Source organism: Danio aesculapii, chromosome 10, assembly GCF_903798145.1.
Source record: "Danio aesculapii chromosome 10, fDanAes4.1, whole genome shotgun sequence".
Lineage (NCBI taxonomy): Eukaryota > Metazoa > Chordata > Actinopteri > Cypriniformes > Danionidae > Danio > Danio aesculapii.
The window spans coordinates 24659689-24675164 of NC_079444.1; the positions used below are offsets into that span (position 1 = coordinate 24659689).

Here is a 15476-nt window from a genome sequence, read left to right on the forward strand (position 1 = left end):
TTAATGTATAGTTGGTTCTGAAAGACTAAAACAACACCAGAATTATTTTAAAGTGTCCCAATTTTCTATTATGAATCAGTAAATGATTATGGTCCTCAACAATGGGCCGATATGCAGGGGTCAAGTTTTCACAGGTCTGTGCACGCAACAAGCAACGTTTCGCTTCAGATGTGACAACGAAATGGCTAAAGATTTTAAAAAATGGGGAATCAATCAAACAACTCTTGAGTCGACTCATATTTTTGAGATACACGATGAACTTTCAGATTTAAACCTCAGTTGAATGTTTTTATTCGATTAGAGCTGTATTACTGTGTGGTCACACTGAAGGTGGCGAAGTCAAAGTAAAAGTCAAAGTAACCGGAAGTCATTATTTTTTTTATGGGAGCCGAGGAGAGTTGAAATCAAGTCAACTTTCTGGTAATGAGCTATGACGCGATTCTGCGGCAATTAATCAGAATGTAGAGGTCCACCGCTTGAGAGGTTTCCAGAGAACACAGTCCTGTGAACTTTGGTTCTGACCACAGTTGTTCCCAAGGGTTTTAATATTGCGGTCGCCGGATTTCCAGTTATTTATTATGTTTTCCTACAGGGACTTGAATAAAAAAGTTACTGGCGAGTTACTGATGTATTATTGTTATATATGTTTTTTTTTAAAGTGGGAATCTCATGTACAGTACAAAACAGTATTACTGCTTCAGAATATTTCAGACATATGGACATATTGAATAAGTGGAGCAAAGCCACAGCACACACAACTTGATCTTTCATAGTTATATGAATTTGATAAAAGGCGTGCAACATTTTCATGCTAGAAAGCATTTTTGAATGTATAAAGTATACATTTAGCACTTTCAGGTTTAAGAAAAGCATATCAATAATAAGATGCATTATTATTATTATTATTATTATTATTATACATAAAAAGAAAAATAAATAAACAACAAATGTTCTGACAATTTGCAATTAAACTTAAGCCTCCTAAACCAAACACCAATAAATTAATAAATGCAGTTACAGAGCATATTCTTGTTCTGTAAACATACTTATTTATATTATCTATAAAAGAGCTACAGTGGTTTCCTTGGTTGCGGCAGCCCATATGTTTATTATTGATGATTTGCACCATTTTCTCGTTAAGTATTATTCTCTTGATCACATAGAATGAAAACTGTGCTTCGTTATTTATGAAATACTCAGATCGCACATATTTAAAAAGGAGCAATGAATCTCATGCTCATATTTTCGCTGTACTAATAAGCTACAAAAATTGAAAAATAAATAAATAATAAATTTTCACTAGTGGTCTCGTATATCCGACCCTGTTCACGCTGCAATTTAAGATGCCATCTACAGTGTTTGTAGCTGAGAGCATTGTTAGTCGAGATCCCGGAGGTACAGTTTACATAAAAGCATAATGCTCCACTTTTAGAGTTAATTATAAAGCAATTTGCATCATTTGATTAACTCCACCCACAAGCAGTGTGCAAATCTCCTTTCGTTAATATATTCTGCTCATAACTACATTCCCTAACATATTCATACATGACATATTCAGTGCTGCTGAGCAAAAACTGAGTTTTTTTTTCTTCTCTTTAGTTGGTCTTAGCTTTAGGTCACAACGAAACTTTGTGTTTGATCCAAGTGGGCTTCTTTCATAAGCAGCTCCGTGAGTCAACACGAATAATCCTCAGTGTGATCAGAGCCTGTTCAGTTCTGCTGAAGTCGACTCCAGTCTGCTTTTAGAGGGGGGCCGTCTTTGAAAATTGGCATCTGCGTTCGCTGCATGTGTTTTTAATGCGACCTACATAAGTGATGTTGGCTGGGCTTCTCCTGGTAACAGTTGACGTGGCTGCAGATTCAGGCATCCGGAGATTCATGCGTCACTGGATCAGTTATGTCATCGGGTCTTTTTATCCTGAAATCACTTGGGAAGTAGAATCCCTCTGCGTTCAGAGTCCTGGATGGATGAAGCAAAAAGATGCAAGAGAGAGATATTGCCAAGAAGTTATGTGACGTTGTGTGTGTTACAGTGGATCCAAAAACTAAACTATTATGTTTAGAAATGTATTGAAAAAAAATCTTCTCTCCGTTCAACAGAAATTGGGGGTAAAATAAACAGGGGGTTAATAATTCAGGGGGGCTAATAATTATGACTTCAACTATAAACTATATAATCTATAAGTTAACTATTAATTAAGTTAACTAATTATATATATATATATATATATATATATATATATATATATATATATATATATATATATATATATATATATATATATATATATATATATATATATATATATATATATATATATATATATTTAAGCCAGTATTTAAAGAAATATTACACTTAAAAACTAAATGAACACAAACTATTTTAAGAAATGAAATTAAAATGAAAACAAAAATATGAAAGCTAAAACAAATTTAAACTATTAATAAGAACTGCAATAATTATTTTGTAATACCATATTAACACAGCACAAAGCATGTTTATTTGCTTTTGTTTTAATTATTAACAACAACAGTAGCGCAGATACCCCTCAGCTTGATAAATTACCATCTAATGAACATCATGGAGTCATTATTGAGTACCCAAACACTTTTTGGGGCCACTGCAGACATAATTGGGGTCATAAGTGTTTTGTGTCTGTGAAATTCCTAGCATCATTTATCTCACCATAATCATGTCTTGACATACTGGGGAGTCTGCTATGTTAGAACTCATTACTGAAATTTCCATAGCAAATTTCATTCTTCTTCTTTGAAATTAGTCCTGTGATCCACTCAGTAGGGTGTGCATAAGATTTAGTACAGCCGTGTGATCCGTACATGCAATGTGTGTGTGTGAGTGTGTGAAATCTATTTATAGTCACTGAATTTTCACAATCCTTCCACACTATTTAATATGTAAGTCAGAGGTGCAAATGAGATTTCTCTGAAGTGTTGAATGTGCTACAGCGCTGATTGCTGATCTGATGCTGTTTCCACTGCATATTGACTGTCTGGAGGCCTGGACCCAACAAAAAAAGCAGTCAAACACTGGTTGAAACGATTCCCTCTTTGCTGTGATAGAGAATGTCAGTATTGTTTGCGATTTTAAAAGGGGACATATTGTGGCACTTTCATGAGATTTAATATAAATCTCTGTGGTGTCCCCAAAATGTGCCTGTGAAGTTTCAGCTCAAAATACACCACAAATGATTTATTTTAACTTGTCAAATTCGTCCCTATTTACACTCGTTAAAATATATTTTTGCTTCTTGTTCAAATTACTTATTTAAAATGAATTGAAACAACACAATTCTTAAGTTTTTTGAGGAGACAACTTTGTTCAATCCACTCAAATTTGTTTTAAAAAACAATTAAGTTTTTTTTCTATTTTACTATTTTTGTTCTAAATATAATCATTTGAATAGAAATATATACTCATATGTTTCTTTTTTATAGTGCCTAAGGTCCAAGACAAAATGTATAATTTCATTTTATTTCATTATAATTTTTATATTGCATATTATTTGATTTATTTATTTGATTTGAATATGTTATTATTTTAGCTTTTTTCATTTACTGAAAACCAGAGTTACTGCCGTTCACTAAATGTAAAGCCATTAAACTAAAGTCATTTTTATCACTTGAAATAAAATAACAAAAAATGTTAATTGGGAAAAATCAACACAAGCTCATTGTGAAAAGATACCCCGTATACATTTCTGCAGATCACGAAAATAAAGCTCGATTCCAAACAAGTGGTTCATGTCGTCCCAAAAGAAAATTATCAAGTTTACTTTTGTATTTTTTTAATAATTTGAGTGGATTGAATATAACACATTTAACTTGTCCCCTTCAAAAACTTAAGAGTTAAGTTGTTTCAATTCATTTTGAATAAGTAGTTTGAATGAGAAGCAAACTTATTTTTTTTTCTGTGTGTGTACCCAAATAGGGTAGCAGATTTGACAAGCTATGATAAATAATTTGTAGTGTATTTTGAGCTGAATATTCACAGCCACAATACGGACACCAGAGATTTATTTTAAATCTTATCAAAGTAGGATTTCATACCACCACATAGCGTTCGTTTTAAAGACTAAATGCAGCCATACGTAGCTCTGGCTACATACGAGCAAAAATACATTGTTTTTGTGTGTCCCTTTAAATGCAAATGAGCTGCTGTATTATTATTACTACTATTATTGCACATCATAGAATGTTCATGAGCAAATCAGAATTGTGCAAACATCCTGTATAGAGGAATTAATGTACAACCAGCTGAATGTTATGCATGACCCCTCAGCTGTATTCTTGGTGCATAAATGATCCCTTTATATCAGAGATGCCCAAACTAGGTATATGTGAGTGGCACATTGTTAAAACCACACTTACGAGACACGGCCACTTTATTTGGTACACCTGTCAAACTGCTCGTTAATGCAAATATTTATTCAGACAATCAAATTGCAGCAACTCAATGCATGTAGACATGGTCAAAACGATCTGCTGCAGTTCAAAGCAAGCATCAGATTGGGGAAGAAAGGTGATTTAAATGACTTTAAACATGGCATGGCTGTTGGTGCCAGGCAGGCTGGTCTGAGTATTACAGAAACTGCTGATCTATTGGGATTTTCATGCACAGCCATCTCTAGGGTTTACATAGAATGGTCCAAAAAAGAGAAAATATCTAGTAAGCGGCAGTTCTGTGAACACAAATGCCTTGTAGATGCCAGAGGTCAGAGGAGAATGGCCAGACTGGCTCGAGTTGATAGAAAGGCAACAGTAACTCCAATTTTTTAATATTATTAAATTATGTAGTAAACATGGAAAATTTAATGTAATACAGTTTTGTATATTTAGCTTTGGGCCACCACCCTCAATCAAGTTTGGATTTTGGCCCTTCATAAAAAAAGTTTGGGTACCCCTGCTTGACATGTATAATCATATTTTGTCACACGTGTATACATTTTATAAATAGCCTACACCTATCCCTATAGCTAAACAAGGTTGTGTGCTTTAAACTGAAAGTTTGAGGTAATGACCGACTGTTGCTTTAGGCTCGGAGTTGAATCAGTGTGAATTATTGACCCAGGATTCCTGTAGACACCAATGGCCTCCCTGCGGGACCAGACGTCACAGACAGTGGATCGATTTCTCAGGTCTGACTGATTGAGGCTGCTCTGCTTGTAATTGGCTGAATTGGAGAGTGTGAATGATGGCAGCAAATGCTACTAGACTTATTAAGCTGTCGTTAGTGTTGGTGCTGCTGGATTGGTTGAGCACAGAGTCAATATCTGCCTCTCGTTTTCATCCTCGTGTTGAGGCAGTAATTGGTTATGCTTTAGGACATGAGATCTGTCACATGGCCTTTGTTAGGTTCATGTCATGGCTTGATGTTGGATGGAAAATTTGAAGATAGAGTTCACCAAAGTTCTTGTTATTAAACCTGAATTGTACAGTATATTTCTCACATTGAACAGTATTGTTATAGGGTAACACTTTACAATAAGGTTGTATTGGTTAATGACACATAATGCATTTACTAACATGAACAATACATTTATTACAGTATTTGTTCATGTTAGTTAATGAAAACAGTTGTTCAATGTTAGTTCATGGTAACTCACAGTGCATTTACTAATGTTATCAAGCATGAATTTGGATTTTAAATGTGCTGTGTAAGTTTTTTAATCTTCAAAAGCATAAAAACACCATAATATGTTTGCAGATATTTAAAAAACATGCCAAGTGAATATTCTTGTTTATCTGAAAAACAATGCTGAAGTCAGATATTCTTCTTTGAAAATAGGTGTTCCATGCTGGAACACTGTCTTTGTTTTGGTTCTTTTAACCCATTTTTTTTTTGGATCTTTTAAGCCAATTATATTTCAGCACCCCAGGTTGCCTTTTGAGAGAAAGGCTCTCAAAGCATGTGTCCGTGACCGAAATGCGACCTCTGGTGGAAGTAGCAGACTCCGAAATGAGATGCAGATTCAGAGTTCTACATAAGGTGGTTATTAATTAGCAAATAATATAAATATTATGAGCGTAAACATTAGATGAGCAGGTTACATTGTAACTGCATGTCCTGACAACACGCTATGTGATTTGCAATGATAAACAATTTGGCTGTTTGCACCAGACACAACATGACAGAAATTTAAATACAGCCATTCAGAAGCACAGAATATGCACTTGCTCACGAAATGCTAAGGTTTATATTCTAATTAATACATATTAAACCTCTTTAACATTATTAAATGTAGATGCTGAATCACTGATATGTGCTGGTTTACACTGAGTCACAGTTCTAAAGTTCAATTTCAAATTGTTTATTTTATTTTATGTTATTAAGATCTGAGGTGAATTATCTGCTGCTGCTTTCAGTAGTATGGCAATAAATGGCATGTAAAATGGCATTCACACTCACATTGTTAGTATTTCACACTGAATAAAGCACATGAGATGTACCTGTTGTACCTGTACCAGTTTTCTGTTGTTCAGCTGCAAGAAATAGAAGTTGTTTCTAAAAGTTGGTTGAAACAAAAACTTTTTTAATATGGTACATATTCCATCTATAACATGCCGTTGCTTTTATATAAAACACGATTTGAATCAACCTTTAGGCTTGATCGTCAGACTCGAGTTTTTTTGCTCCTCAATCTGGCAAACTGCATTTGTTTTTGTTTTGATCCAAGAATGCAATACCTAGTTTAACCACTGGGTGTGAAACTTACTGCACAGGATTAGCCGTACAAGTATCGTTCATATCAAATTAATGTTAGTAGATACATTAAGTAATGAAACCTTACTGTAAAGTATGACCGATAATAGTTAGAAAGGTAATAAACTGCATTTTTCCAAACAATGAAAGTAAATAGGGCTGTTAAAGTCATCAAATAATAACAGCATAACGGTAGTCCATGTTAGTTGGATGCTATATTCTGTGTTGGTATCTTTGAATTAATAAAAAATTTTAATCATAAAAATTTAATGGCTGTGATGACTGATATTTTAGTATTAATTAGATCCTATTTTAGTTTTTTATATTTCCAGTTCAAAAGTTTATGAACTTACATTTAAATTTTTTTGTTTCCCCTCTGATCAAATTTTGGCAGTGTCAAAAGATTTCAGACACTTTCCAGCAGACTCTTATGAGGAGCATCAAAGCTAGATGCAAAAGGAACGCTCAACTTGATGCCACAAACAGCGCAACAACTTCTAACCACTCTGGGAAAATGTCAAAGTTTTTTTTTTTCCTTCTGTTTTTATTATCAAGGCATGGTATGAATAAAAAAAAAATGCTACAGACTGTTAAGGTTTTGTTTAACCCAAATTGATGTACATTTTATTTTTTATAAGTAAATATTTTACAAAACTGTATATTAATTTACCTCTGGTAATATAATTTTTACATATATTTACATTTTAGAAATGTTTTTATTTCAGTATTAGTTTTGTAAGTCTTGAAAATGAGAAATGTTGCAAGTGCTACAGTACAGCTAAAGTAGCTCCAGGCAGGAATTGACCGCATTACAGTAACAAACAGTATCACTACAATAAATGATTTCATTTTTAGTTAAAAAAAACTTTGCAAAAATCTAACTACAAGTTTTGGATGGGATGCGTAAGAAACTAATCCTACACATAGGATCAGTTTAGGGACAAAAACAAATATTTTGTAATAAATCATGTGAGCAATGTTATTATGGGTGGTAATAAAGCATAACAAAATAAATTGACTCAGGTTTGCTTTTATAATTAGAAAATAATGTACACTCTGCTTTGCATTGTGTTTGCATCTCGGGTGTGCATTACTATGGCTCTTCCTCAATTATTCTTTATTTATACACATTAATCTCTTTTTGTCTCTGTCTGTTTTTGTCCTCTTGTCTCAGCAGGGGATTGAATAGCTAATAGCTGGCTTATATTAGCCTCTACTCTGAAAAGCAACACTCCGTTTGAAGCTGTTGGCTTCTGACTGTGAGCTTCTGAGAAACCCAGCATCGTCTGACCTTAACAAAGACCCAGACAGAGCTTCTTTAAATAGAGACATCACAGTTGCACCTTCGCTCTCAGAGAGGGCGCAATAAAAGATGCCATTTTTACAGCAATTTTCAGCAATTTCACATAGCACACTTCTTATCCCTCTCTTCGTCTGGGGCAGAATATCCTCTCCTTTTTTTAAAGTCTGTGTAGATGTGATTCATCTTTGGAGATTGCTAGCTGTCAGTGTGTTGGCCTGAGCTCCCAGCTTGCATGCAGGATTGATGAATGTGGTCTCATGCCGCAGCCTGCCGGGATTATTCCAAAAACACTTAATTCTTTCTTTTCCTTCTTCATCTCGGTCTCGGTTCATTGTCTACAGGGGGTTTTATCAGTGACAGTCGCTCCTTGAACACGACTCATCCTGTGGTCTCTGGGAGATTTCAGATCTCCGCAAGTAAAATCATCAAGAGCCGGAGATTTTTAAAGTCAAGATTTTAAAAACAAGTTTGAAGTTGTTCTAGTTAAGATGCTGCTGAAAAATGCATTTCATACAGTGCACATTCACAATTTTAGCTTGAGATAGACTAACAAGCTTCAGCGTCCATGTGACCTTTAGCTGCAGCAAAGTAAAGTACAAGTCGTGGAAATGAAAGACACAGTCGTGCCTTTACAATGACCTTCAGTTGAGGTGACACTGCTTTCATTGATTTTCTATTGTATGAGCTGGACTTCCTAAGATGGCTTTTGTTTGTCTGAATGTCTAAAGAGCTTTCTGTGAAGTCTATGATCATGCTGACCACGCTTGATTCCATGAAAAGCATTAATGTCTGTTCACAGCAAGAAAGGTCATTTTTAACATAACTATATTGAAAACACACAATATTGTGCACACTGCAGTTTTGTCGTCTGCTGCTTTAAATGCCTGAGCTCTTCACAGAGAGCCCTGGAATCAAGAATTGTATTTTTGACTATGAGGGCCTTCATTATTTTTGATGACATCAAATGTTTGTAAATGTAATTCTGTTTCTACTACAACACAACTTTGAATACAAAATACTGATACAATATCATATTGCTTGTAATTTTCTGATGGATGTCACAAAAAAGAGAAGTGATGTGTTCATTGTTTTTTTTTCTAGTGATATGAAGAGAGAAAAGGATAAAAAGAGGCCTGATGACTTTAGGAGCCCTATCATACACCCGGCGCAATAAGGCGCATAACATGTATGGCATGATTTGTTGCTATTATTAGACCAACGCAACCCTAATTTTCTTGTTTTGCGGCGCATTTGCCACAGCAAATCCATTTGTGGCACTTTGTGGAGTCTTGGGTGTGCCAATTTATAAAGGAGGTGTGTTAAGGCGCAATGTTAGTTGTGTGCCTATGCAAATCCAATGCGCTTACACATTGCTTAATACACACAGGATGTACAGCAGCACACAAATATCTTTACATATGAAAAAAATTAAAGCATTAAAATGAAACAAAAATTACTATTTTTTACATTAATATAAAAACCACTACCTCCATGGCTTGATCTCGGGGGGCTTTTTCAGTTTATTCATGACAATTTGCATTTGTATAATGTTGTTATTATTATTAGCAGTATTATTTATATGCATATTTATATTTGTTTTAATAATAACAAGTTTAGATTTGTCCACCTGTCAGGTTTCGGAGGACATATGCATCACCATATGGGGCATAAGAATAGGATGTGTGTTTGGCTATAACTCAGTTATTTTGACCACATTTCTTTATTATTGTTCATTTATTTGTTTGCTGGAAATTAGAACTGAATTTGGAAATAGTTTTGAAACAAATATTTGCACCTAACAAACAAATTTAAATATGTAGGCTAATGAATGTCTTCAGTGGAGTGCGTACAACACTGTTTCCTTATCCACGAAAGTAAAGGAGTAAAGTAGAGAGTAAAAGTAAAGTAAAAAGAAAGTAAAGAGACCGAATGGAGGAGGCTAATTTTTTATTCTAGCGCAGATGGTCTGTTTAACTGTTTTCTTGCTAAGAATTTTAATAAAGTACAGATACTGAAATAGTGCACAGGTAGAGATCGACATCAGCTGTCACTTTAACCAATGGCCGTTCCATTAGTGTTTCTACACAGAATCTGAGTGCTCTATTCTATTAGTCCTCTCATACTTATATAACATATACATCTATCTACAGCATGCGAAATGCACAATACTCAGCAGAAACACAATTTTGCTAAATACTGCATTTGACTTTGCTTTGCATGTTGTTCAGATTTTATTAATGTTTTAGCCATAGCCATTTTTTTAGCTGGATCACATTGAGCAGACTCAAAGACCACCTAACAGCAACACATCTGAATATTTACCCCAAATTCACCAAATTGACAGACATGCTGCTTGAAGGTGATGTCAGTGTGAGCTCTGCTGCATACATTTATGCTGTACTAATGACATTGAACCAATTGCTTTGGCATTTGGCTAATGTGGACAAACACAGCTCTAGGCTCATTCATACAGGGGTTTTCAGCAGTTCTGAATCGGTTCATGGATCTCTCTAATAGAGGTATATACAAGTACACCGTAACAATGTTTTCAAGGTGAGTTATGAAACATCCAGCTCCCCATCTGGACAGGTATTAATATGAAAACAATCTCTAAGGAGAACATGTGTGAACATTGTCTGAGATCAGCATTGTTTTCTACGCTTGGGGAATTGAACCACTTACGCAGCTTTTGAGAAAAGAAAAGGAGAAAATAAGAGAAAGAATAATAATAGTGATGAAGTGAATGTGTGTTTTCATATCACAAATCTATTAATAGTGTTCTTGGATTGTTTTGTAATTAGGCATGGGCCGGTATAAGATTCTGACAGTATAATAACCTTGGATAAAAATATCAATGTTTCATGGTATTGTGATTACTGCTCTAAAAAGGGTTCTTTTTAAATCTCTGGGTAAAAAACTAAAGCTTTTTTCCCTTTGAACAAAATATATTTTATTTTGAGAACCATTTAAAATATTTTAGAACAGTAAACATGTCATTTCTTTACAATTTAAAATGGCATCTTTGGATATCTTTTCTGCTGGAGATACTATTGTCATAAAAAAATCTTCCATATATCTTAGGAATGGTATAGCAGAAAATTTAGGGGGTTTTAAAACCTTGAGTTTTCCTAACCGTGGTATACCTTGAAAACAGTTATCGCCCCATGCCTATTTGAAATACTCACTACCTAGTCAACCACTGCTGAACTACTCTGACTAGTTGACTACTGCTTTACTCAACTACTTTATTCACACTACATTATGCACACTACTTGTGTTATTTTATGGTAATTTATATGGTATTTAGTTATTTGTAAAATATGTTAACAATATGTTTATCATTTTAGTTAGTTTACATTTTTAATATTTATATTTAATATATTTTTTGCACACAATTTGCGCTCTGTACTGAAATGTTACTATAGTAGTATATCTAGTAAAAATGTTCACTGGTTAAGGTAAAGTGCTGTAAGTTACTTAATATGATTTATATTCTATTATTATAATCATTTAGTTTATTTATAATATTTTTGATATGCTTTTTATTGTTCAGTTTTCATTTTAGTTAATTAATTTTGCTGTGCTATTGGCAATGCCATTTCATTAATATTACTTCATTATAGGGTTGGGCGATGTCGACCAATTTGGCATCGTACGATGTCTAATGTGAAACATCGCGATGGACGATGGCATCGTCGTCGTAGGCAGCAGTGAATTAATTATTTATGAATAATTAATGAATTCATAACAAATTAATTATTTGTAGCCTACCGTTTCAACTACCGGACCCACGTGGTCTTTATTTTACCCATAACCAAATCATAAATAAACAAAGATAAGTTACACACAAATTACCATCTGTCAATCACTTTTTCCGTGGAACTCTGGCATGAATAGGCAGAGTGATATGTGTTGTTATAATGGCGTTGACAAACTTGGTTGGTAAAAAAGGTGCACAACTAACAGCAACCAACCAACAGTATCTGAGGTTTTCCCTAAGTACAAGCGTGAAAGCGAAAGATATCCGAAGAGTCATAAGATATAGATAAGATTAATTAAATATCCTGTTAAACAACTATAGTGAGACGCGATCCAGCAGTACATCCTTGATCAACTGTCTGACATGCACTGCTCTCTAGGGTTTTGTGCCCAGAGCACCGGCTGCTGACTGCCTGGAGCTCAGACTTGCACGTATGCTGCAGCGTATGCCTGTGTTTGTGTGTGATCACGTGAAGTTCGTTCTCAGTGGTATAGTGTGGAAGGAGGGCTTTTCAGAAATGCTAGATGAAACGTCAGTGTGGATGTGGATCATTTTCGTTCTAAAATGCCATTTTTACAACTAAGCTGTATTAGTGTAAACGGGGCCTCAGTGTGTATTTTTCACGAGGTTTGCGACGGGGCGGGGTGGAGGATCACCATGCCGGCTCAGCATTGTGATGTCTATCGGCCATTAGCGATGGACAATGGCATCTTCTATCGGCCCAACCCTACTTCATTAAATACCAAATATTAATCATATTAGAGATAACCTCAAATACTCCAGATACATATAGCTTCTAAATGTAAATCATCCAAACAGTTGCCATACTTTTTAATTTTTAAAGTACTGTACTGGAATTGTACATGCTAATTATAATTTCATAGTCTAAGACAAGAAATTCAATTGTACACGTTTTTTCAGTGCTAGAGATTTGCCTTTTAAACACAACTGGTTAGTACAGGTTATTTTAGTTTAGGTTAGTTTATTATTAGGTTGTGTTAGGTTAGTTTATTCATCCCTAGGGAAATTTAAATTGCACAGGTGAGACAGTTGATTGACATAGTCAAACATGCAAAAACAGAGAACAGAACACACAGTCTCACACATGATTTTTTAAAAACATAAAAAATGATGAGTACTGCTCTGTATTATACACCTATCCAGCGCACCTATCAATTTAGTTTTAAAAAGCGTATGGAAGTGCAGCACAGAATACGTTGTAAGAGCGGAGATGGAGCGCAAGTAGGAAGGTGTAGAAAGTGAGGAGAGGTGGAGAGGAGGAGGAGTGAGAGCACAGATGCCATCGCTCCAGTCCGTCTCTGACTCACACACACTGCTGAGAACAGATGGTTCCTCACACTAACACACACTCACAAACACTGAAAGCGCTCCAGGTTTGTTGCTCTAGATTGCGTCGTCGTCTCATTGGTATGGTTAATAAGTGTGCATGTAAATCCCTCATCTCTCCAACTGTCAGGTTCACGCTGGGCAGTCTGAGCTCTGGGTGCTGCTGACTCACACTCACACCGAACCGCTGAGCTCTGGATCATCCTACTGTGCACTCATATGCTAATCAACTTTTCCTCTATTTTTAAACCATAGAGTGTCTCTGGGCTCCTGTCTTCATAAACTCAGCAGTGCTGTGCTGAGTGTAAAGCCCCATTGAGACTAAGAATGATAACCATAATAATGAATATAACAATAACTAGATTCTACATTAATGGGCTGTTCACACCAAGGATGATAACTGTAAATTTAAATGTAACTATCTATATTTGTGTCCACAAGCAAATTATAACGTTCTATTTATTTTTACTATTTGCATTACCCCTTTGTAACCAGCAGATGTCCCCAGTGTGCTACGTTTCTAATGCATCTGACCAGTAAGTCCAGCTCGTGTAATCTAATCAAACAGGGAATTTAGTGATCACAGCCAGAGTAGAGGAATTTTAAAATCACAAATAATTTTTCACGAGCATTTTCAAAGAAGGTAACACAAAAACTATACTTAATACGTGAGGTAGGGATTCTGATGGTATGATAACCTTGGATAAAAATATCACGGTTTCGCGGTATTCTCATTACATCCCTAAAATATGGGTAAAAAGTTCATTTCAAAAACAGATTTTTTTTACAATTTAAAGCGGCATCTTTTCTGCTAGAGATTTCTCCTAAAAAGTAAAAAAAAAAACATAAATTTAATAAAAAATCTTACACATACCTTAGGAACGGTATTACAGAAATTTTTACGGTTTTTAAACTTTGACTTTTCCAAACCGCGGTATACCTTGAAAACAGTTATCATCACATGCCTAAGGTGAGGTGCTTTTATTTTAAAACTTCAGTTTGCTAAACTGGCTTGCAAAACTTCCATGTTATTTATCATTATTGTAATCATTAATATCATTTATCATATAGGTATAAACAATTGTCTTCATGATTCAATATCTTTTCATTATCATTGAAAAGGGGACCTGACATCAAGCAGTGAGCTAATGTTAGCCCTTTTATATTTTAATAGATTTTGACTGGCTGTTAGTATTTTATCATTTATTAACTGGAAAGAAATCATTCTGAACGAGATCCTAATGGTATTCTCTACACATTTATCATTATAGCTGTGGTCTAAACTCTGCTGTTGTTTTTATTCAGAATGATTTTTAGAATGACATCTTTATCGTTATTGTTTTTTGTTAATGTGATTGGTGTTAACGGGTCTTAACATTAACATTCAGTTCCTTCTAAGGGTACAGTGCATCCGGAAAGTATTCATAGTGCTTCACTTTTTCCACATTTTCTTATGTTACAGGCTTTTTCCAAAATGGATTAAATTCATTTATTTCCTCAAAATTCTACACACAATACCCCATAATGACAATGTGAAATAGATTTTTTAAATTGTTGCAAATTTCTTAAAAATAAAAAACCTGAAAAATCACATGTACATAAGTATTCACAGCCTTTGCCGTGAAGCTCTAAATTGAGGTACATTCTGTTTCCACTGATCATTCTTGTCAAAAGCACAAACCAAGCATGAAGACAAAGGAATTGTCTGCAGACCTCCGAGACAGGATTGTCTCGAGGCACAAGACAAGATATGCCATGTCTGAAATTAATGAAGAATAACTGATTGATTAATAAAACAAACAAATGAACAAAAGGCATTACTATAGACACACACACACACTCACTACACAGACTCTAATAATACAATTTATTCATATTCCTTTTTTAGCCACAATATTATTAATACAACTTCTATTAATGTACCTTAAGGTAAATATTAAATTGCCATTGCTGTCTATTGAAGGTGTGTGCGTGCTGTCAACGATGATCGGGGAGGGGGAGGGGCAGTGAATCAGTGGCACCAATCAATCCACAATAATTTAGTGGCTGCTATTTACAGTATTTATTTATTTATTTATTGAAATATTGTGAATTTACGTAAGTACATTAAATGAATAACATCAACAGCAAAATCATATTGGGGTGGCCACAGTTTACACAAGGCACCCCTCTTGTACGGTAATATTTTATCTCTAATATTATATCTTTTAGTGGATGTATTATGACATGTAGCTTTGTTAACCAAACAAGTGGTTCTAAATTGTAAACCTTAAAAGTTATTTTTATGTAAGTTTTCAGTTCCTATAGTCTCAAAATTCTTCTGAATTTCAATGTTATTGATTTTG

General features: G+C 34.6%; 1 protein-coding gene across 1 annotated transcript in view; it reads left to right on the forward strand.

The window, feature by feature from the left end:
- Positions 1-15476, forward strand: part of mtus2a (microtubule associated tumor suppressor candidate 2a) — a 107636-nt gene that overhangs the window by 64908 nt on the left and 27252 nt on the right. The window lies entirely within an intron of this gene.